Source organism: Pelophylax lessonae, assembly GCF_965119305.1.
Source record: "Pelophylax lessonae genome assembly, chromosome: 9".
In the NCBI taxonomy this organism is placed as follows: Eukaryota; Metazoa; Chordata; class Amphibia; order Anura; family Ranidae; genus Pelophylax; species Pelophylax lessonae.
The window spans coordinates 140,758,295-140,783,245 of record NC_138776.1 but is presented as its reverse complement, the minus strand read 5'-3'; the positions used below and the strand labels follow the sequence as shown (position 1 = coordinate 140,783,245).

The 24,951-nt window shown below is 43.7% G+C and overlaps 1 long non-coding RNA gene across 1 annotated transcript; it reads right to left on the bottom strand.

Annotated features, from left to right (window-relative positions):
* Positions 1-6,578: 6,578 nt before the first annotated feature.
* Positions 6,579-24,085, bottom strand: LOC309562571. Its single transcript, XR_014225640.1, has 3 exons — positions 23,969-24,085; positions 11,961-12,066; positions 6,579-6,775 (listed from the first exon to the last, which is right to left on the bottom strand). It is a non-coding gene; the product is annotated as an uncharacterized lncRNA (long non-coding RNA).
* Between the last annotated feature and the right edge of the window lie 866 nt (positions 24,086-24,951).

Here is a 24,951-nt window from a genome sequence, read left to right as displayed (position 1 = left end):
ATATTGGGCGAATGATCGTCCATTTTTTTTTGCATGCAAGTCTCATTTTTGAAATGAAGAGGTTACTAAATTTAGGAAAATTCTCGGAGGACAGAATACAAATTTAATTTGGAAGTGAGGTAATGTGTTGTACACTGCCTGGCCAAAAAAAAAAGTCCCCACCAAAAAAAAAAAAAAAAAGGTCACACACGTTGGACCGTCTTTAGCTTTGATTACAGCACGCATTCACTGTGGCATGGTTTCGGTAAGCTTCTACAATGTCACAAGATTTATTTCCGTCCAGTGTTGCATTCATTTTTCACCAAGATCTTGTATTGATGATGGGATAGTCGGACCACTGCTCAAAGCCTTCTCCAGCACATCCCAAAGATTCTCAGTGGGGTTAAGTTCTGGACTCTGTGGTGGCCAATCCATGTGTGAAAATGATGTCTCATGCTCCCTGAACCACTCTTTAACAATTTGAGCCTGATGAATCCTGGTATTGTCATCTTGGAATATGCCCATGCCATCAGGGAAGAAAAAATCCATTGATGGACTAACCTGGTCATTCAGTATATTCAGGTAGTCATCTGACCTCAGTCTTTGGGCACATGCAGTAACTATCCAATAGCATAGTTACTGCATGCTTAGTTTAGTTAGTTGCTTAGTTAATTGCAAGTGGCGACTTTTTTTTTTTTTTTTTTTTGGCCAGGCGGTGTATATGTATCATATCTTCATGAAAATGTTGCTGCAAATTTAATAGTCCCATAGCAGAAATATAAAAATTGTTTTTGCCCATAAGAAGAGTAAAGGTGTTGTAGATTAAGTGATTAAGTTCATTTTAACCACCATCTTTAGCAAATCACAGGTGAAGTAGCAGAAGCACCTGTAGGGAAAGCTAAAAGGGACACCTCTTGACTTCTATCACAGCATTAGGCCCCTTTCACACATGTGGACCATTCAGATCTGCCTGTCAGTTTTTCAGGCGGATCTGAACGGATGCCCCATGCATCTCTATAGGGCATTGGATGTCAGCGGAGACATGTCCGCTGACTTCCGATTCTGTCCGTCAAATCCAGACGGATGGAAACCCTATTTTCCATACGTCTGGTGGATCAGATCGTATGAGAACGGACAGGCGGTCCGTTCTCATCCGATTCCACCATAGAGGAGAGCGGGGATCTGACACCTCCGTCTCCGCACACAGCACAGAGACAGAGCTGCCATCTGCCTGCTCAGCGGGGAATCAGCGGATCAATCCCCCGCTGAGCAGAACGGCTCTGTTGATGGAACAGAGCTGTGTGAAAGGGGCCTTAGGGTCTGTGAAACTGCTAGCACCTGGCTGTGTGGGCTGTAAGGTCTGTAGCTCCTTAAGGGGGGGGCATAAGTTGGTCTTCAACCTATGCAGAAGAGGTAGAGTAAGGTCTATGAAGCAGGCTTGCAGGCAGAGTTTAGACACTGCCATTGTTAATGGGGCCTCAAATGCAGGTCACAAACGCAGTGCATTTGTGGGCACCATATTGCATGGTACGGTAGTACCATGGAATTTGGTGTGGCACATTTTTGAAAAGTGGTGCATGCAATACTTTTTCTGAATTCCAGTGTAATTTGCAGCCCATTCATAAGAACGTGCTGCAAAATCCCACTGCGGAGGAATCACATAGGGATTTGGAGCACATTCCTGTGCGATTCATGTGTGATCCCATCTTTAGGGCTATTCTTGGCCCAATAAATTCTTTAAAATACCCCAATGTGTGTTGGAAAGTGCTGGGTGAGTGAGGTTTGCCATCTTCAGGTGTGCCGAATAATCCATAATAAATCAGCGTCTCCTCTAGGGGTAGCAATACACTAAAAAATATATATATATATTTTTTAACCAGAGTTTGTTGTCACTGTATTAGAACGTTAGCTTTTACATAATAATGTGAACTTGTTTTTTTAAAATACATTTTAAATGACTGTGCTAATGTAACAAACACGTGTATATGTATAGCTTTAACACTAAAGCATTCAGTCTCCATCTAGTGGTAGATTTTAAGAAGACAATCTTTGCACTTGCCATAACATCTGGTATTTCTAACCAGTGCACTCTTCTTGAAAATTCAACCACTATTTATCAGCTTTCAATTTAAAAAAAAAAAAATCACATAGGTTAACTTAACCACTTGCCGATCGGCGGCCGTAGGTTTTACTGCGGCAGGTCGGCTCTGTTACGCGAAACATTACGTCGCTACGTGTAACAGCTAGGGGGGGCGGGGCCGCGTGCAAGTGCCGATTGTCTGTTTTAGTGTCACTATTGATATCAGTGTCAGTTAGTGTACCCCCCCCCCCCCGCCAACGTCACACTATCACAGTCCCACTATAAGTCGTTGATCACCGTCATTATTAGTATAAAAAATAAATATATAAAAATTACAGTATAATAACTATAGTTTGTTGGTGCTATAGCTTTCCTGAAAACCAAATAATATACACTTACTGTGATTTTTTTTTTTTTTTTACCAAAGACATGTAGCAGGATACATTTAGACCTAAATTCAGAAAGAAATTCGATTTTTTTATTTAATTTCTATTGGATATTTTATAGCAGAAAGTAAAAAAATCTTGTTTTTTTTTTTTTCTGTCTTTTTTCATTTATAGCGCAAAAAATAAAACAAAAGCCCAGTGGCGATCAATTACCACCAAAAGAAAGCTGTATTAGTGTAAAAAAAAAAAATGATATAAATTTAATTTGCACACAGTGTTACGTGACCATGCAATTGTCAGTTAAAGTAGCGCAGTGCTGAATAGCATTAAATATCCTGGTCATGAATGGGATAAAACCTTCTGGAGGGAAAATGGTTAAAGAACTTACATCCAAGTTGATCTTCTTGACATTAATATCCCTGTAACAAGCTGGCAATAAGGAAAAAAATGTAAGCAACCAACATGTATACCAAACCCAACAATGTGTAAATACTTACTACATTTTTTTGAGCTGTTAGAATCTGACCACTATCAGTCATAGCTAAAGTGTCCACTTCAGATGAGCTGACCATCAAAATGAATTTATTGAAATCATTTGGCTGCCAACCAGATTACTGCCAGCAAATAATCACAAGTACCACGAGACAGCAAGCTTCCTTGTAGCCTAACGCCGAACACCCTACCTCTCCCCTTCTCACCTTAGAGTCCAGAAGAAACCGGAAAATAAATATGGCTGAAAATGAGAATAGATAATACCAATATGCTATATTAAACTACCTAGAAAAGATGTATTTTGTACTTTTTTTAATCGTTACTTTTATTTTTCTGACCAAAAAAAAAAGTACATCACATCTACACAAGAAGTTTTAGCATGAAGAATCCCTAGTTTTAAAGAATATTGATTGTACTTGAAATATATGTCAAGGCAACATTTTTTCAGTTTTGGATACAGTAGATAAAGGTTAAACCCCTTGTCAGGTTATTTTTTGCTGTTTGTATTTCAAGAAATGTTGGCTCTCAGTTGTGTTCTGTGAGTACTGTATGCCATTCGAAATGAATGGCACAACAATGCATTAACGCACGTAACTTGCATTATGCTTTACTGCATCACGCAGAGTGATTGGTCCCTAAGAGGAGAGGGCTTCCTCCTGGTACACTGCTCTTAATTTTCTGTATTTCTATAAACGCCCAATAGCTGAAGGCTCACATTGTTGTGTACTTAAAAACTGCGTAATTTTTTTTTTTTTTTTGAATAGTCTGAAATTGTGGTAGGTAGGTGTAAAAGGTCTTCTTTTGTGTTATTTTTTTTATGTTTTTAAAGTTTAAAGTGTAAACTACAGCAACTATTTAGCAGTCATCTATCATCTTTCTGACCACTCAAAATAGAAAATAAACTCAAATTAGTTACTTTAGTTTAGTTACATTTCCATCCACAATCTTATATAGTTACATAATAAGTCTGGTTGAAAAAGGACACAAGATTATCTAGTTCAACCAATAAAAAGGAAAAATCGTACAATCCTTTACACCACTGGTGTCAAACACAAGACCCGCGGGCCGAATGTGGCCTCCTGGGCCATTTCATGTGGCTCTCGCGCCTCTCCTGCAGCTGCAGCACCCACCTTGTCTCAGTAGTCGGTAGCAGAGAAGACAGAACTCCTTTGCCAGATTCTGTGCTGCTGCAGAAAGGCTCGTCTTTTCCCACCTCCCTTCTCAGCAGTCTGCAGTAGAGAGGAGGGCAGTACTCCTCCTACAGATCCTGCACCTCTCTGTGCAGCCACAACACCACCTTGTCTCTGCCTCCCCTGGTCTCAGCATTTAGCAGACTCTGTAAGCTGACTCAAGACTTGTCCTCCTCCAGACTTTGCACTTTCTTCTTCCCAGATCCACCCGCATCTTCTTCCTGGCAGTAGCACAAGGTAAAGGGGTGCATTGTGATGTAAGGACGGGTGGGTGACTCTTGACTTATGATGGTGGGGGGCTCTTGACATCTCATGTAAGGGGGTGTGGGGTGCTCTTGACATCTAATCTTACAGATACAACCAGCCCTTTGAGGGCAACCATAATGCTGATGCAGCCCGCAATGAAATTGAGTTTGACACCCCTGCTTTACACCCAATCCTATACCCACAGTTGATCCAGAGGAAGGCAAAAAAAAAATCTAAGCAAAGCATGATACATTTTGCTCCAGAGGGTGACAAAATTGACTTCCTCTTTAAGTGATGCCCTGTGTCCTATGAGGCCATGAACCCTCTCAGTAGGAATTTATTATCAATCTGGCTTGGGTTCACAGTAAAATGGTGCTTCCATCACTACATACAAAACATAAGAAGAAAATTTGGAAGGTAGTGGGTCAGTCCTCAAAAAGAAGGCTGAAGGAAAGAGGTTGCTTCCATGTGTAGCAAGGTGTGTGCTTGACTGACAATGGAGAATAAGAGATACATAGGCTGCAGCTGATCTGTGTAGCTGCTGTCCTGCAGTGCTGAACTGTTTAACAGCTATTTCAGCAACAGGAGGAGGCTGCTGAGCAGGAATGCACTGTGGGAACTGTAGTCCTGAGGTGAGACTCTGCTGTGTAGTCAAGAGCTTTTAAACTACATTCCACAGAGAGGAGATTGCTAGGAGGAGGGGGAAGAGCTAAATTTTTCCAGGGTGAACAGGGCACATCTTCCTTTTGTCGTGATGTAGACTGGAGGGTGCACATTTTTGTCCAGCTTGCATCTTCCCTCCTGCATATTGAAGGCCTGAGTGGGGTCCTGGAATGCTGAGTTTGGGAGTGCCAATAGACAAAGTCACCAGAGTGCAGAGCAGAAAGTGGACTAGTCGCCGTGTGTGACTGCAATGGTGGGCTACAATGTCACTTGGACTGGTGAGTTGCTGCTGTGGGGATTTACTATCTGTAGCTAGAGATACTGAGCCCTTTAGGAACTGACCATGCAGCAATCTAGTAGCATTCTACTGCCTGTAGGCTTGACTGGAATTATTCTCATGAGTGCAAATGATACAACTGGGCCCCAATGCTACCCGGCTTAAGAGATAGGGTTAAGGACTGTCCTTAACAGCTGCTCCACAGAGACCTTTGCTTACTGTCTTTGCTAAGGTCTACCTCTTAGGGGACATTACACTAAATCCAGGTGTTTCAGAAAAGCTCAGGCTGTTCTTGGAGCCAAGGTGCAGAACAGAGAACCCAAGGGGCAGGGGTCATGCTATACATGGAAGGGGGCTAAGGACAAAAATAGGAGGGGGGGGGGCAGATGCATTCAACCTGTAGGTGGACTTAAAGTGGTTGTAACCCCAAAAGGAAAAACAAGCTTTTGTTCCTTTAAGGCATGATCTTTAGCATAGTGCTTGTGGCGGGTACTTTGTCCCTTTCTATGCTGTAAAATGCCTGGTTGATACTGCCTGTTCCTGTGTCCCCCTGTGTGTGCTGATCACGGAAATCACGGATGCTGATCCATGATACTGTGGTCAGTTTACATGCCTCCCTCATCCCAGTCTCTGCTCTGAGTCTCTCCCTCTCCCCTCCCTGCCTGTCAGTTCCGAGGCCTGTGTGTGAGAGTGATCCCCTCCTTGCCCCTCCCCTCCTGCTACTTTTCCCTGTGGCTTGAAAATAACATTTCTAAATAACTGCAATCTCTTCTATCTTATTAAGATATAAAGTAACGTGTGTCCTTTTTTTTAAAATGATAATTCTAATTACTTTTTTGCGCAGCACCGCTGTGTGTTCAAGTGACCTCCCTTTGCTGGCCGGCTGACAACAGAGGGGAATCCCAAAGCCTCCCTCTACTCTCCTTAGTTCGGAGACGAAGTGCAGAGGAGGACATGTGACAGCACAGAGGTATTTACCTTAGTTATTGCTTATTCTGACTTTACAACCACTTTAAGGATTACTTGAATAATTTTCAGCACAGGGTTGGTTTAAAGCCATTTAGTACTTATACTGTATACACAGACAGAATATTGCTGAATACATGTTAGGTAAATCTAGTACTCTTGTTCCTTCTAAGACAGACTGGTTTTTATATCTCAAGAGCCTGTTATGCTTAAAAAAAAAGTCTGGAAGAGATGATAGTTTTACTCCATTCAGTTACGTGGTAAGTCATTGTTGATTCAGCAATAAAGATTATCTTAACTCTTTTCTCGATGTATTTATTTATTTGTTTTACATTATACTGGGTGCAATAATTCTACAGCATAATGTTTTTAGCCCACCATGCCATATCCACTGCATTGCTTTTCTGGATCCTCATTTGGTATTAGGACGTATTCACAGGCTTGCCGGTCAAATTTGAATTTGCAGTTGCTGTCACGGCTAAAAGGTTTCCCATAACTGAAAAAAAAAAAAAAACGATCAGTTATTTTTACTACTCTTCTGTACACACGTAGACATGCAAATCATTGTGCCCTATAAGAACAAGACATGCAAACTGAATGTTATGTTGATAAAGAAGATCCAGGGGCAGCCCCGACAAAGGCAGAAATGGAATATCTTGGTACCCAGAAATTATTAAACAAAGTACAATAAAAATATGGTTTTCATTTATATAAATATATTAAAAGAAAAGCGTATATATCCACATACACCATGCAATTAAAAGGTATCCATTACATTTAGAATTTAATTTGGTTGTAAACCATTACATATATTCATTGAAATGAATGGCCTCAGGTGATACACAGAGAATAAAACAAATCCTGCATAAGTTGTACCTGTTTATCTGATTATTTTCTGAAGGGGCACTTTGCTGGGGTACATTGCTGTGATTTTTTCCTTTATTCTTGATCCTGTCTCTAAGATTTTTTTTATATAAGTGATATGCAATTCAAACTCTGCCTCATCTGAATGTCCCATATGAAGATTTCTTCTCTGTCCCTCCAAGGGTATGTCCCAGCTGATTCACATCCACCAAATAACTGAAAAACTGCAAACTGATTGCTTCCTTTGTTTGTGTGTAAGGCCCCTTTCACACTGTCCGTCTGTCGGATGACAGCTGTGTCTCCGCGCTGTGTGCGGAGACACAGTTGTCAGTTCCCCATGCATCTCTATGGGGGAATCGGATGGTCCGTTCCCATCCGATCCGATCCGCTGGACGGATGGAAAATAGGGTTTCCATCCGTCCAGATTTGACGAATCGGATGTCAGCTGACATGTCTCCGCTGACATCTGATGCCCCATAGGGATGCATGGGGTGACCATTCAGATTCGCTAAAAAAACATACAGGCGGATCTGAACGGTCCGCCTGTGTGAAAGAGCCCTTACTCTGGTATGTCCCAGCTGATTCACATCCACCCATATCTGAAAATTGACTTTGATTTCACTCTGTCTGTCTGCATTTTGGAATGTTGTTAGCTTCACCATCTGTTGCCCTGTCTGCATCGTTATGATGTTTATGTTGCTCTGTAGCATCTTACCTAGGTTATGTGCTGTTCTTATCTTTAAAACTGCCCTCTCGCAAGTCTGACTTACATGTGAAAGGTTTGCTTTGATAGCTAGCCATCATCATATTAACTCATGATTAATTAATTAACAAACAACCACCACCACCCTTAACAGTATAAAACCAGATCACCCTTATGGGGGAATGTTGCTAGGGTTCTTTCCTTTTTTGATTCCTTCTCTAAGTGATTCTTTATACAAGTGATCTGCACTTTAAGCGATTCCACGATGCAAACATACTGTACATAGCAAACTGCACTGAAAAAAGCACCAGCGTGCAGGTGACCCTGTCTCTCTATTAAGCTCCCCTTCCACTTTGTAACATGCACGCTCTACCATTCCTTCTGGCAGTTATGTCCTCTTTCGTTAAGCTCTCTTTCCTTCCCCCCTTTTCTCCACCCCACAGCTTATATATATCACCCTCCCTCCTGTCCTCTCCCTATTACTGCACTCACCAACTCCTTCTAATTCTACAACCACATGCTGATAAACCCTCCAAGACTCTGGGGCATGTTCCTTCATATAAATCGCACTCCCACATTACCTCTCTCACCCTTCTGCTTCTCCTAACCTCTGGTGACATATCCCCAAACCCCGGACCTTCATCATTTAACTGTGCCCTTGACCTTGTGTTCTCCAATCTACACACTCCGTGCAACCTTTCCAACAATCCTCTCCCTCTCTCTGATCACCACCCTATTAGTTTTACTCTCTCCCTGTCTTCCACCTCCTCTCCCTCCAGCTGCCTAACAGTTACCCGTAGAAACCTTCACCACCTCAACCCTTTTCTTCTCTACTTTGCTACTGAATCAAAATCTCACCCCTGCCCTGCCCCAACCTAGCTCACTGCCATCCTCCCTAGACAAGCTCGCCCCCCCTCACTATCAGACCCTGTCCCCTACAACCTTGGCAAACGGATGACACCAGAAGTCTCAAAAAAGCATAGCTGCGCTATTGAGTGCCAGTGACATAAGACTAAGTCCCAGAAAGACTGCAACCAATATAAATCTGCCCTCCAAAAATACAATTTCTGGCTCCTCACTGCCAAGCAGACCTATTTTTTCACTCTCATTAACACCTCATCAAGTTTCCGTCAACTCTTCTCTACCTTAAACTCTCTTCTTTGTTCTCCACTGCCTCCACCCACTAACTCACGCACTGCCCAAGAGATCGCCAATCACTTCAAAATCGTGCAGATACCTCCCCCATCTAACACCCTATGTCCACAGGTACAATCATTACTTCCCTCATTCAACCCTGCTACTATTGACAAAGATGTTAAATCCTTTACTAACACCCACCTAGCCACCTGCCCCCTGGACCCTGCTCCCTTGCAAATGCTACAGTCACCCTCTGGCTCCATTCTACACTCTCTAACTCACATCTTCAATGTCATCCTCACTTCTGGGATCTTCCCCAACTCTCTAAAACATGCACTAGTCACCCCCATCCTTAAAAGTCCTCCCTGGACCCCACCAATCTTAACAACCTATGCCCTATCTCCTTGCTCCCCTTTTCATCCAAACTCCTTGAACTTCTGGTCTACAATCGACTGAGCGACCATCTGACTGAACTTCTTGATCCCCTTCAGTCTGGATTTCGCCCACAACACTCCACGGAAACTGCTTTCCTTAAACGCACAATCTACTAATGGCTATAATCAATGGACACTATTATGTACTCCTACTCCTGGACCTCTCTGCTGCCTTTGACACAGTGGACCACTCAAAAAACTCCACTCCTATGGTGTCCGTGACTGTACTCTTCACTGATTCTCATCCTACCTATCCCACCACACCTTCAGTGTCACTTAAAATTCTACTCCCTCTTCTCCTCTGCCTTTCACCATCAGGGTTCCCCAAGGTTCTGTTCTTGGACCTCTCCTATTCTCAATCTACACCTCCTCCCTGGGTCAGTGGATTGCCTCCTTTATTGAAAAAAATAAAAAAATAAAAAAAAAAAATGGTCCCGCTCCAGCCCTACCGCCTCCTTCTGATAAATAAATTAAGTGGCCCCAGCCCCTTTGATGTCATTGACCCAGCATGCCCTGGTTGTGACATCACAAGGGGTGAGGCCACCTGTTTACATCACTGGATGGCCCCAACCCTTAGTTTCTTTTGTGGCAGGAGGCGGCAAAGCTGTCATTTGGTGGGAGCCTTCATTGGGAACAGGGCTTTTTTTTCCGGGTTGGCAGTGGGGCGGGCATTGTGATTGACGTTGGATCTACACCAGGGATCATCCACATGGGGGCAAGGTGCTTTGGGAGGGTAGAGCCCCCTGCTCAAAAGCACCCCCCATGTTGAGGGCACGTGGCCTAGTATGGTTCAGGAGGGGGGGGGGACTCACTCATCCCCCTCCTTTCCTGACCTGCCAGGCTTCATGCTCGTATAAGGGTTTGGTATGGGTTTTGGGGGGAATCCCACGCCATTTAAAAAAAAAATTGGCATGAAGGTCCCCCTATAAATCCATGCCAAACCCCGATGGCCTAGTATGGAATCGGGGGGACCCTGCACCAATTTGTTCTTAATTTCTTTTCTTTACATTCAGCTGTCAGCAGAGAACCACACTGACAGTTGATGACTCATGGGTTGTTAAGGACGTGGAGGCTCCTTAACAATTAAGTTGTTTACTGGTTGTTAAGAATGCCGGCGGCTGCTGGTTCCTTAAATTTTGCATGCCAGGACCCCTACTTATTTACTGAATGCATTTATTTATTTTTTCTTTTTGTGAATTGACTCCTGTTTTTGTGGTATTTACTGAGCGTTTTTGCTTTATGTAAATAAATACTGCATAAAGCAATAGTGAATTCACATTTTCAGGATCGCATGTGGTATTTGGGAAAACACCATCTGTAAATACATCCTGTAATCTGCTTTTGTGAATGGAGCCCTGTGTGCTATATGTCCCCATCCTTTAAAAGCAGTATGCACATAGAGAGCTGATGCATAACCATGGAATTTTTAAGGGACATATAGTCAAAAGAAAAAACACATGCAAACATGATGTGATTTGCATTTGAAATGCATCATATTTACACATGGATTTTTCTTTGAATTCATTACATCTATGTGAACCTAAAGGCAGACATATTTTTAATGATTTTTGTAGAATCCTATTCTTAATTTTAATGTTGTTTAAACAAAAAACATTTCTGCTTTTATATTTATATGTTTTTGCTTTTCTCTGTATGTCCGTCAGAAATTCCATGGATATGTATCAGTTCTCTATGTGACTTACTAAGGTTCTGGGGAAACAAAAATTTTTTTTCTCCGTATCAAGCACAGACCTAGGAGTCCCTCACCTCATAGTGACACATATACACTATACACAATCCAGGGTTAAAAAAAAAAAAAAAATCACAAAATAAATGATTTGCATAAAGCTGATCTTTTTTACATGTACAATATATACAGTATCTCACAAAAGTGAGTACACCCCTCACATTTTTTTAAAATATTTTATTATACCTTTTCATGTAACACTGAGGAAATGACACTTTGCTACAATGTAAAGTAGTGAGGGTAAAAGTGATGGACTGGCCAAGCATGTCTCCAGACCTAAACCCTACTGAGCATCTGTGGGGCATCCTCATCCCCAGCTCAGTGATGTCCTCATGGAGGAGTGGAAGAGGACTCCAGTGGCAACCTGTGAAGTTCTGGCGAACTCTATGCACTTGGGGCCCAGTTTGGACATTGCCACTTAGGGGGTGTACTCACTTTTGTTTCCAGCGGTTTAGACATTAATGGCTGTGTGTTGTTATTTTGAGGGGACAGCAAATATACACTGTTATACAAGCTGTACACTCACTACTTTACATTGTAGCAAAGTGTAATTTCTTTAGTGTTGTCACATGAAAAGATACAATAAAATATTTACAAAAATGTGAGGGGTGTACTCACTTTTGTGAGATACTGTATAAAACAGTATACATTTGCTTAAAAACTGTTTTGTTGTAGGTGAGGAAAATAAAGGTTCAGACTCTGTGGGAAGCAGGACAGAATAAGATTGCAGCTTTCATCTCTTTGGAAGATATTAACAAATTGTAAGACTTTTGGAATGCTAAGAATATTAACATACGCGTGACAGCACCGTATAACCCCGTCAGTGCTGCAACTACAGTCCATACAGCTCTTCGTCCTCTGGGTTTTGCCAAGCGGATAAAATTTGTCGTTATGGCGACATCCTGGAAAAAATAAAAACACTATTATCCAAAATGCGCAAATCCTGACAGTTCCGGTCTGTTGTAATCAAACATACCTTGGCATAACTGCATTGGTAGATGATGGAAACATTGCTCTCTATTAACCCCAATACTGTGGTTAGCACAAAGCACTGCACTAGTGGGACAAAAATGTACAGGATGGGTAAGGGTAGGAGTTTTCTTTTATTCTGTTAGACAGTTAGTGTTATGGTTATGATTAGATATTGATAAACCCAGGTTTTTTTTTTAGGCCCCATTCACACTAGTGCGACTTGTCCCGCGATTTAGGACCGCAAAATCGCATGACAAGTCGTTTTCCATTATTTTCCCCATTCAGTTTGGATGATATGAGCCCCATTCATATCAGTGCGTTTTGAAGTCGCACCGACTTCAAAGTAGTTCCTGCACTACTTTGCCACGATTTTAATGCGTTTTGAGGCATATAGCATTGCCATTGCTTTCAAAATTGCGTAAAAATCCGGGCAAATTGCACCGCGAAATCGCAGGAAAATCGCTGTAAAATTGCGTCGCATAAGTGTGAAAGGGGCCTTAATTGTCTTTCTTTAAATTGTTTGTTTATAACTCTAAAATAAAGAGAAAGTGTTTGAGTATTAGTTATGTTATTATTTATTTAACTGGTGTCACTACTTCATCAGATTATGAAACCCTTTTTACATTGGATGTTTGCCAAGTACCCCCTGGTGCCCCCTTTGAATGTTTTAAAATAATTTCAAAGCTTTTAATTAAAAAAAAATAATTATATTGGTGTTCCTTTGAAGATTTGTAGTTACTTGTAGGTATAAAATAATAACCCTTCTGATAATGTTCTACATACATCTTGGGGTACCACTGGTTGAGAAACTGAGTTATAGGTCATGATTTAGGAAGGGTAGTGTAGAATTTATCCCTCCTCCTTGTAGACAGAAGTAGCATTACACTAGTTTAATATATACTCCTGATTAGGTGAAGAGCGTACACCTGTTTGATGTGAAGAAATTGCAGATTGTAGTTTTGTTTCAGTTGCTGTAGGCAGGTTTCCAAAGCTTGCAGTTACAGTTACATACAATCCAAATTGTGAAAACCTATTGAAAAACCCAATATGTTTGCTTTGCCTCAGTTTTCATAAATGCTACCCAGTGATGGTCCATGCTGATGGCAACATTCCAGTAGGTGCCCTTGCCTATACTGAGAGGTTTGTTTACTTCTGTTGACTTAGGTCAGGGATCCTCAATCTATGGCCCTCCAGCTGCTGAGGAACTACACATCCCATGAGGCATTGTAAAACCTTGACATTCACAGACATGACTAGCCATGATGGGAATTTTAGTTCCTGAACAACTGGAGGGCCATAGTTTGAAGACCCCTAACTTAGGTATTGCAGTGATGTTGTCAAGAAAGGGCTCACCTGCTGGTGGCACTGTGGCTCCCAGATATATGAGCTGCAGTTCTGGTGTCCACCAGCGGGTGTCTCTAAGCAGTCAGGAGCTCATATCATCTAATTTAATCAGTCATCACCTGATGCTTGTTGTAGGAAGTGTCTTTAAGCCCTGCCTGTTTCTCCTCTTGCCTTGGTGTTTTGTTCCATGTGCCCCTGACCTGTGTTCCTGTGTTCCTGCATCCTGATTCTGATCCTGATCCTGGACTCTGACCTTGCAGCCTGGTCCATTAACTGCCTGCTTGTTCCTTCTCTTGTGTACCCTCTCACAGTTTTGGTATATTGGAGGTGTGTTTATATTTACTGTATGCTATTCACTTATTTTTTAAAAATTACATTATTTTTTATTTTACTTGTGCCTGGTATTCTCTGTGGAAGTAGAAACATTTCTGATCACATCTGTTCTTGACAGATGTTATTACAGACAAGTACAATGATTATGAAAATAAAAAAACAATCCTCAACTATATTGTATATCAGAGGTGGGCAATTATTTTTCCCTAAGGACTCCATGAGAAGCTGGGACTGTTGTGAGGGACCAAACAAAATTCTGCTCAATAATAATTTTGGGCCTGGGAAGGTCTGTAAGTACGTAAACTTATAGAAAACAAACACCTGGCTCTAGGAATAAGGATGATTGAACTTTTGAAAAGTTCAGTTCGGCCAGAACATCCGAACTTCCCGAAAGTTCGGCCCGGATTTCAGAACCCCATTGAAATCAATGGGACCCGAACTTCGGTAATCAAAAAACACAATTTTTAAGCCCTAAAACCCAATAAATGCCCCTAAAAAGTCCCTAGGGTTCTGGGTCATGCCCCATTAACTATTAATCACACAAAAAAAGTTCTTAAAAATTGTCATTTTTGATAAAAAAGCCAATTATTGAAAAAAAAAAAAAGAGAGATTTTTTGATTTTTACTTTGGATTTGTATAGTGGTACTGTGCACAAGTTCTGATGTTTTGCCTGCCTCCAAAAACACCCAAAAAATGCCAGCAAAAACACACCTGGGCATTTTTTTTGACGCTAGCGTTTTTTTTGGCATTTTTTGGGGTTCTTTTGAGGCAGGCAAAACATCTGAACTTGTGTATAGTGGTGTATATACACACATACATATATTTATATACACACCTAGACATATATAGGTGTGATAGTAGCAGAAATATATGCTTGCGCTAATGAAATCATTTACAGTAATATATTTCTGCTACTATCACTAGAGATGTACAGAACTGTTCGCCGGCGGACAGTTCCCGGCGAACTTAGCATGTTCGCGTTCGCCGCTGCGGTGTTCGGTCCGCCCCCCATAATACATCATTGAGTCAAACTTTGACCCTGAACTTTACAGTCAGCAGGCACATTTCCAGCCAATCAGCATACCTCCCTCCCACACCCTCCCACCTCCTATAAATAAGCAAGGGCAGCATCCATCTTGGATCATTCTGAAGCAGTGTGTGTAGTGAGAGTAGGGAGAGCTGCTGCTGCTGCTGCTGCTGCTGTTAAGCTAGGGACAGTTAGTCAGTGTTCCTGGTCTTGCAGTGTTCTTGGCCCACTACTGCTGTAAGGACAGCACCCCAAAAAGCCCTTCTAAGGGCTGGTATTTGTGTAATTTTTTATATATATATATATATATATATATATATATATATCTAGCGTCCCCAAAAGCCCTTTTAAGGGCTTGTAATTGAGTTGTTTCTTCTTATATATATATATATATATATATATATATATATATATCTAGTGTCCCCAAAAGCCCTTTTAAGGGCTGGTAATTGAGGATTTTTTTTTTATTTATATATATACATATATATATATCTAGCGTCCCCAAAAGCCCTTTTAAGGGCTGGTAAGGTAATAGAGTTTTTTCTTTATATATATATATATATATCTACTGTGACTGCAGTTGCCTGCCCGCTGTGTGTGAGAGGCCACAGACCTACCACAGACTGTACTGTGTGCACACCACACTCATTTCGGGTGGCACAGGCACAGTACCTTGCATTTTAAAAAATATTTTTTTTTTTCCTCTGTCATAATTGCAGTGAGTGCTGTGTCAGGTCCACAGAGTGCACTGTACCCACTGCAGTGCACTGCCCACCACTGATATATATACGGTGGCACAGCATCTTGTTGCAATAAATTGAAAAAAAAAAAATATTTTTTATTATTGCAGTTGCCTGGGCTGCCAGTGACTGTCAGGTCCACAGAGTGTACTGTGCCCACTGCAGTGCCACTGTGTGCCCACCCACCACTGATATATAAGGTGGCACAGCAGCTTGCAAAGTAAAAAAATATATATATATATTTTAATTGCAGTTGCCTGGGTGCCAGTGACTGCTGTCAGGTCCACAGAGAGTTTACTGTGCCACTGCCCACCCACCACTGATATATAAGGTGGCACAGCAGCTTGCAAAGTAAAAAAAATATATATATTTTTTTTAATTGCAGTTGCCTGGGTGCCAGTGACTGCTGTCAGGTCCACAGAGAGTGTACTGTGCCACTGCCCACCCACCACTGATATATAAGGTGGCACAGCAGCTTGCAAAGTAAAAAAAAATATATATTTTTTTTAATTGCAGTTGCCTGGGTGCCAGTGACTGCTGTCAGGTCCACAGAGAGTGTACTGTGCCACTGCCCACCCAACACTGATATATAAGGTGGCACAGCAGCTTGCAAAGTAAAAAAATATATATATATTTTTTAATTGCAGTTGCCTGGGTGCCAGTGACTGCTGTCAGGTCCACAGAGAGTGTACTGTGCCACTGCCCACCCACCACTGATATATAAGGTGGCACAGCAGCTTGCAAAGTAAAAATATATATATATTTTTTTAATTGCAGTTGCCTGGGTGCCAGTGACTGCTGTCAGGTCCACAGAGAGTGTACTGTGCCACTGCCCACCCACCACTGATATATAAGGTGGCACAGCAGCTTGCAAAGTAAAAAAAAAAATATATATTTTTTAATTGCAGTTGCCTGGGTGCCAGTGACTGCTGTCAGGTCCACAGAGAGTGTACTGTGCCACTGCCCACCCACCACTGATATATAAGGTGGCACAGCAGCTTGCAAAGTAAAAAGAAATATATATATTTTTTAATTGCAGTTGCCTGGGTGCGAGTGACTGTCAGGTCCACAGAGTGTACTGTACCCACTGCCCAACACTCCTATAGGGGTGGCACAGCACCTTGCACTCATAGTACAACAGTAACAACACATAAAAAAAAAAATGACAGGCAGAGGCAGGCCACCCCGCAAGGGCCGTCGTGGTCGTGGTGCTGTGATTTCCTTAGGCCCTAGAATAATGCCCAGTGTTCAGAGGCCACCACAGACCCTGAACTCAAAAAATTCTGAGGCCATAGTTGACTGGCTTACACAGGACACCCAATCGTCTACAGCTTCCGCTCGGAAACCTTAATGCACCATCCTCCTCCAGCTCAGCTTCGGGCACCTCTCAATTTACCACTCGCCAGCCCGCCGGCACCACCACCAACACTAGCACCACAGCCGCTTCACTTGATCCGTCAGAGGAGTTATTTTCACATCAGTTGGAAGAAATAAGTGATGCGCAACTATTAGTGCCAGAGGATGTAGATAACGGGGATATGTCTCAGTCAGGCAGCATTATACACATGGACGTACATTGTGATGATGATGATGATGATGTTGTACCTGCTGCTGCTGCCTTTGCTGAGTTGTCAAGTGAAGCGGCTGATGATGACGATGTGTCTGTGGATGTCACCTGGGTGCCTGCTCGAAGAGCAGAAGAAGAGGGGGAAAGTTCAGATGGGGAGACAGAGAGGAGGAGGAGACGAGTTGGAAGCAGGGGGAGGAGGTCATCGCAAGGAGCTAGTGGCGCAGTCAGACAGCATGTAGATTCGGCACCCAGGGTCAGCCAGACAGCTCGCCAATCAAAGCAAGCTGTTGCCACCACCAGAATGCCGTCCTTGCAAAGCTCAGCAATGTGGCATTTTTTTTGTGTGTCTGCCTCTGATATCAGCGATGCCATTTGTAACCTGTGCCAAAAGAAACTGAGTCGTGGGAAGTCCAACACCCACCTAGGTACAACTGCTTTGCGAAGGCACATGATCTCACATCACAAACGCCTATGGGATCAACACATGAGTAAAAGCAGCACACAAACTGAAAGCCACCATCCTCCTCCTGGTCCAGCATCTTCAGCCACGTCAACCACTGCTGTCCTCCATGCCCTCTATCAACAACCCGCCCCTCCGCCTCTCACCTTCAGCAGTTCCTGCTCACCTGCCCACAGTCAGGTGTCTGTCAAGGAAATGTTTGAGCGTAAGAAGCCAATCTCACAGAGTCACCCCCTTGCCCGGCGTCTGACAGCTGGCTTGTCGGAACTCTTAGCCCGCCAGCTTTTACCATACAAGCTGGTGGAGTCTGAGGCCTTCAAAAAATTTGTCGCTATTGGGACACCGCAGTGGAAGGTACCCGGCCGAAATTATTTTTCACAAAAGGCAATCCCCAACCTGTACTCTATTGTGGAAAAGGAAATCATGTCACGTCTGGCACACAGTGTTGGGGCAAGGGTCCATCTGACCACTGATAGCTGGTCTGCAAAGCACGGTCAGGGCAGGTATATAACTTACACTGCGCATTGGGCAAACCTGCTGGCGGCTGCCAAGCATGGAATGCGTGGCTCTGCTGCAGAGGAGTTGGTGACACCGCCACGACTTGCAGGCAGGCCTGCTGCCACCTCCTCTACTCCTCCTACTCCATCCTCTTTGCTAACCTCCTCGGCTGAGTCCTCTTCTGCTGTTGCGTCTTGCTCCACACCAACTGCACCCCCCCAGCTCCCCAGGGGCTATTCCACATGCCGGATACGACAGTGTCACGCTGTCTTGGGGTTGACTTGCCTGAAAGCAGAGAGTCACACCGGACCAGCACTACTGTCCGCCCTGAACGCACAGGTGGATCAGTGGCTGACCCCGCACCAACTGGAGATCGGCAAAGTGGTGTGTGACAACGGCAGCAATTTGTTGGCGGCATTGAATTTGGGCAAGTTGACACATGTGCCGTGCATGGCACATGTGTTGAATCTGATTGTGCAACGTTTTGTGCAGAAGTACCCAGGCTTACAGGACGTCCTCAAGCAGGCCAGGAAGGTGTGTGGCCATTTCAGGCGTTCCTACACGGCCATGGCGCACTTTGCAGATATTCAGCGGCGAAACAACATGCCAGTGAGGCGCTTGATTTGCGACAGCCCGACACGTTGGAATTCAACACTGCTAATGTTCGACCGCCTGCTCCAACAAGAAAAAGCAGTCAACGAGTATTTGTATGACCGGGGTGCTAGGACAGCCTCTGCGGAGCTGGGTATTTTTTTGCCACGTTACTGGACGCTCATGCGCAATGCCTGTAGGCTCATGCGTCCTTTTGAGGAGGTGACAAACCTAGTGAGTCGCACCGAAGGCACCATCAGCGATATCATCCCATATGTTTTTTTCCTGGAGCGTGCCCTGCGAAGAGTGCTGGATCAGGCCGTAGATGAGCGTGAAGAGGAAGAGGAAGAGTTGTGGTCACCATCACCACCACCAGAAACAGCCTTACCATCGCTTGCTGGACCTGCGGCAACACTGGAAGAGGAGTGTGAGGAAGAGGAGTCAGAGGAGGAATGTGGCTTTGAGGAGGAGGAACACCAACCACAGCAGGCATCCCAGGGTGCTCGTTGTCACCTATCTGGTACCCGTGGTGTTGTACGTGGCTGGGGGGAAGAACACACCTTCAATGACATCAGTGAGGACAAGGAATTGGACATGAGTAGCTCGGCATCCAACCTTGTGCAAATGGGGTCTTTCATGCTGTCATGCCTGTTGAGGGACCCTCGTATAAAAAGGCTGAAGGAGAATGACCTGTACTGGGTGGCCACGCTACTAGACCCCCGGTATAAGCAGAAAGTCTCTGATATGTTACCCAATTACCGGCAGTCGGAAAGGATGCAGCAGCTACAAAATAAGTTGAAAAGTATGCTTTACACAGCATATAAGGGTGATGTCACAGCACAACGGGAATCCAACAGGGGAAGAGGTGAAAGTAATCCTCCTCCTACCACCACAACCACGCCGGCAAGGACAGGACGCTTTACAGACGTCTTGTTGATGGAGGACATGCGGAGCTTTTTTAGTCCTATGCATTGCCACAGCCCTTCGGGGTCCACCCTCAGAGAACGACTCGACCGACAGGTAGCAGACTACCTTGCCTTAACTGCAGATATCGACACTCTGAGGAGCGATGAACCCCTTGACTACTGGGTGTGCAGGCTTGACCTGTGGCCTGAGCTATCCCAATTTGCCATTGAACTTCTGGCCTGCCCCGCTTCAAGTGTGCTGTCAGAAAGGACCTTCAGCGCAGCAGGAGGTATTGTCACTGAGAAGAGAAGTCGCCTAGGTCAAAAAAGTCTTGATTATCTCACGTTTATTAAGATGAATGAGGCATGGATCCCGAAGGGACTGACAGTGGGGGATGCATTTGACTAAAAAAGGCCTGGTGATGACTGAGATGCCTTGGCCTAAAAATGGTCCACACGCTGCTGTATATAATCATTCTCTGCATGCCGGATGAATTACGTGACGTCTCCGCCACCAACTATGGTTCAAGCCGCAATGTTTTAGTGCACTTTCTGCCTTGAAAACCTAAATTTTTCAGGCCGCTGCTACAGCAGCGGCTGCAACAATACCTACTTTTTCATGCATGTGTACATGCCTAATTTTTCTGGCCTCTGGTGCTACACTGTGGCTGCAAAAAAACAAAAAAAAAGGCACATACATGTGTCAATTCCCCTTCGTGATCGTTACCTTGTCGTGGTGAAGGGGCTTGCGTATCACAATGAAGCGATCACCTCTAGGACTGTGTTGGCACACCCCAGATGATAAGGTCGTTGCTTCATTGTGTACAGACCAAAAGCGATCCGCAGGATAATTTTTCATAGAAAAAACATTAATTTTCTTTCATTCTTTCTGCGGAGCTGGGTATTTTTTGGCCGCGTTACTGAATGCTCATGAACAATGGCTGTAGGCTCATGCGTCCTTTACTTTTGCGGAGGTGACAACCCTAGGGGTTGTCACGCGAACCCAAGGCAACATCATCGACCTCATCCCATATGCGTTTTTTCTGGAGCGTGCCCTGCGAAGAGTACTGGATCAGGCTGTAGATGAGCATGAAGAGGAAGAGTTGTGGTCCACTCCCCATCACCACCAGAAGCAGCCTTGTCGTTGTCAATTGCTGGACCTGTGGCAACGCAGAGAGAGGAGTCTGAAGAAGAGAAGTCAGAGGAGGAAGGTGGCTTTGAGGAGGTGGAATACCAGCCACAGCAGGCGTCCCAGGGGGCTTGTTGTCACCTTTCGGGGACCCTTGGTGTTGTACGTGGCTGGGTGGAGGAAGAGACCTTCAATGATGTCAGTGAGGACAAGGAACGGAACATGGCTAGCTTGGTATCCAACCTTGTGCAAATGGGGAGTTTGCGGTTGTGCAAATGGACTGACTGACTGACTGTTAAACGGGGAGTTTGGTCTGTCAGAGTTTGGTCTGTCACTGTGAAGCGGGCGTAACCCTTACACTACTTGACCGATACAACATCATACCTGATCTTATTCACACACTGGATGTTTTAAAGCACGTTATTCCAAACAATTTAGGAATGTTAGGTGATTTATGCCCTTTATGGATCAAAACCCGACTCTGCGTCAACTACGTAATTTTCCATGGGAGTTTTGCCATGGATCCCCCTCCGGCATGCCACAGTCCAGGTGTTAGTCCCCTTGAAACAACTTTTCCATCACTATTGTGGCCAGAAAGAGTCCCTGTGTGTTTTAAAATTCGCCTGCCTATTGAAGTCTATGGCGGTTCGCCCGGTTCGCCGGTTCGCGAACATTTGGCGATGTTCGCGTTCGCCATTCGCGAACGGCGAATTTTAGGTTTGCGACATCACTAACTATCACACCTATATATGGCTAGGTGTCTATATACATATAATTATGTGTGTATATATACCACTATACACAAGTTCAGATGTTTTGCCTGCCTCAAAAGAACCCAAAAAAATGCCAAAAAAAACGCTAGCGTCAAAAAAAAAAATGCCCAGGTGTGTTTTTGCTGGCATTTTTTGGGGGTTTTGGAGGCAGGCAAAACATCAGAACTTGTGCACAGTACCACTATACACAAGTTCAGATGTTTTTCCTGACTGCAAAGAACCCAAAAAAATGCCTTCTATTAAATCGGCAAGGTGTGAAAACCGAGAAGAGAAGCCAACCCCCTGAGCTGAAAGTGTTCTAATACAAACAATCTTTTTTTTATGGTTCTGGACATGCTACAGAGCTGAAACTTCACATGTACACTTTTTAGACACCCCCCCCCCCCCAGATCTGAAATCCAAAGTAAAAATCAAAAAATCTATTTTTTTTTTTTTTTTTCAATAATTGGCTTTTTTATCAAAAATTACAATTTTTAAGAACTGATGTTTCAGCTCTGTAGCATGTCCAGAACCATAAAGAAAAGGATTGTTTGTATTAGAACACTTTCAGCTCAGGGGGTTGGCTTCTCTTCTCGGGTTTCACAGCTTGCCGGTTTAATAGAAGGCATTTTTTTGGGTTCTTTGCAGTCAGGAAAAACATCTGAACTTGTGTATAGTGGTACTGTGCACAAGTTCAGATGTTTTGCCTGCCTCCAAAAACCCCCAAAAAATGCCAGCAAAAACAGACCTGGGCATTTTTTTTTTTTGACGCTAGCGTTTTTTTTGGCATTTTTTGGGGTTCTTTTGAGGCAGGCAAAACATCTGAACTTGTGTATAGTGGTATATATACACACATAATTATATGTATATAGACACCTAGCCATATATATAGGTGTGATAGTAGCAGAAATATATTACTGTAAATGATTTCATTAGCGCAAGCATATATTTCTGCTACTATCACACCTATATATGTCTAGGTGTGTATATAAATATATGTATGTGTGTATATACACCACTATACACAAGTTCAGATGTTTTGCCTGCCTCCAAAACCCCCCAATAAATGGCAGCAAAAACACACCTGGGCATTTTTTTTTTTTGACGCTAGCGTTTTTTTGCCATTTTTTGGGGTTCTTTTGAGGCAGGCAAAACATCTGAACTTGTGTATAGTGGTATATATACACACATAATTATATGTATATAGACACCTAGCCATATATAGGTGTGATCGTAGCAGAAATATATTACTGTAAATGATTTCATTAGCGCAAACATATATTTCTGCTACTATCACACCTATATATGTCTAGGGGGTATATATACAGACATATATGTGTATATATACCCCCTATACACATGTTCAGATGTCATGTCTGACATCAAACATGTCCTCAAAAAAGCACTGGCAGTGGCAGCCCCTGCAGCATGAAAAATGCTTGGCTGGTGAGAAGCCATATGCCTGTCCCAAAGCAACTCAGAGAAATGATCATTTCTCTATAGAGGTCACCCTGCTATGGTATGGAAGGGTTTTGTCACCCTTCCATAGCAGTCACTGTCAGTTAACCCTACACTACACTACGGTCCCCTTACACTTAACACTTTCCCTACAGAAACTAAATTTTTGAAGCTAACTTAAGTGTAAAGGAGCACTCTAACTACACTAGATATCCCTTTCCTCACACTAAAAATAGCTAAATGACACTTTGTAACACATTAGAATGCTAGGAATTTGGCGGGGGCTATTTTATATACTGGGGGGCGTATTCACTAATGATTGGTCTAGGGACCCCCTAGTCACTCCAATCCCATTCCTAGCATTCTCCTGCCCCCTCAATTGGCTTTTGCTAATGGTTCTGTTCCAATCACGGGCTTTTAAAGCCCATTTCCTGAAGCATTGCATTTTGGTCGGTTCTGGTTGCCGAATTCCGAACTTTTTGGGCAAAAAGTTCTAAATTCGGCCGAACCTCGAACACCCAATGTTCGGGCCGAACCAATGGTGGACCCGAACCGTTCGATCATCCCTAACTAGGAATAATAAGTACAACCACTCATGAAATAGATCTCTTTCAGATGGTCAGTTTGGGGGTGGTAAAAATGGGTGGATGAGCCATGGTTAGTGCAGCATTATAGGGTTAAATCAGACAGTGAAGAGGTGAAATTCACTAGGACTAGAAGAAGAGAGCCTGAGATCGGTACAAAAGGGATTTTTGCAGTTTCTGACCTAGAGTGAAGCACAGGTATATGGCCCCTGGGGTTTGCAATGCCCACCAGCACCTACCAATTAGCTCCTCTGGCTCTCTCCTTCCAGTTCTTGCAAATCTCCACATGGACTTCTGTGAGTGTGCCTCTCTAAACCTCTCCACAGTGAGGAAGCAGACAGGCTCAGAAAGGCATGCTAACAGTGGAGCCATTGAGGGCCAAATAGGGACAGCCAACAGGCCAGATGTGGTCCATATAGGGTTACAATAACCTCAACTCACCCTTTAGTGGCTCTTCAATCCATTCAGCTTGTGTGAAATGACAGCCTGCGTCACACACAGCAAAGGAAGCCCCAGCAATCAATGCAATAGTCACAAGGTATTTCTAAAAGGTATGTAAGAAATGAATGTTTGGGTTAATTGGATACAACATTATTTCAGTTGAAGAATGTTTTACAACAAAGTGCGTATACCTGCCTTTCTACAGATATGCATAAACATTTACTTATGAGGGCCTTGGCCAAACCCCAGTAAAGGGCTGGCAGGGGGCAGGTTCACCTCATAAACAGGCATGGGCCATGCCAGTAGGGGCAGTTGAGTGGAATATGGAGATGCATTGCTCAGGAGGCTGTCAGTGGCCCTCTGGGGTGCCCCCTAGTCTGTGTGGGGGGGGGGGCCTTCAGCTGGGGCTCAGGTGCTGGAAGATTCCTACTAAAACACAGAGGGGATGTCTTCCTGGAGGCAAGGGAGGACAGAGTGAGTAGCACTGTAGGGACTACAAAGGGGGGAGTCTGCCAAACGTAGTCAGTCTCCCTTGAAGACAGCGGTGTGCTTACGTTTTCTGCCTTTCGCTGGAGTTCTCCTGAAAGTCGGCCAGGTGGGCTGGTGAAGAGTCAGTCGGGTGGACTAGTGTAAAGGGGCAAATGCAGCCAGGTTGGTTGGCATTGCCTGAAGATGTGGTGCTGGGCTCATTGACCACAGGGAGGAAGTGATGTGAAAGCCTAAGATGTGTCACTTCCATGTGCAATTGTCAATGGTCTGCGAGTTGTTGCCTGTAATGGGCTATTGCTGAGCTGAAAGTCAAGCCCTGTCAGCTCCCTTCAAGGAGTGAGCCAGAAGGAACCAAGTGTGTGCAGGTGGCTGAAGAAGAGGAGGCTGTAAATAGAAACTGTACATAGGAAGTTGTCCCTGAAGTTATTAAAGTCAAATGGGCATCCCATAACTTCCCATTCCTATCCAAGTTGAAACTCTTTAACCACTTCCAT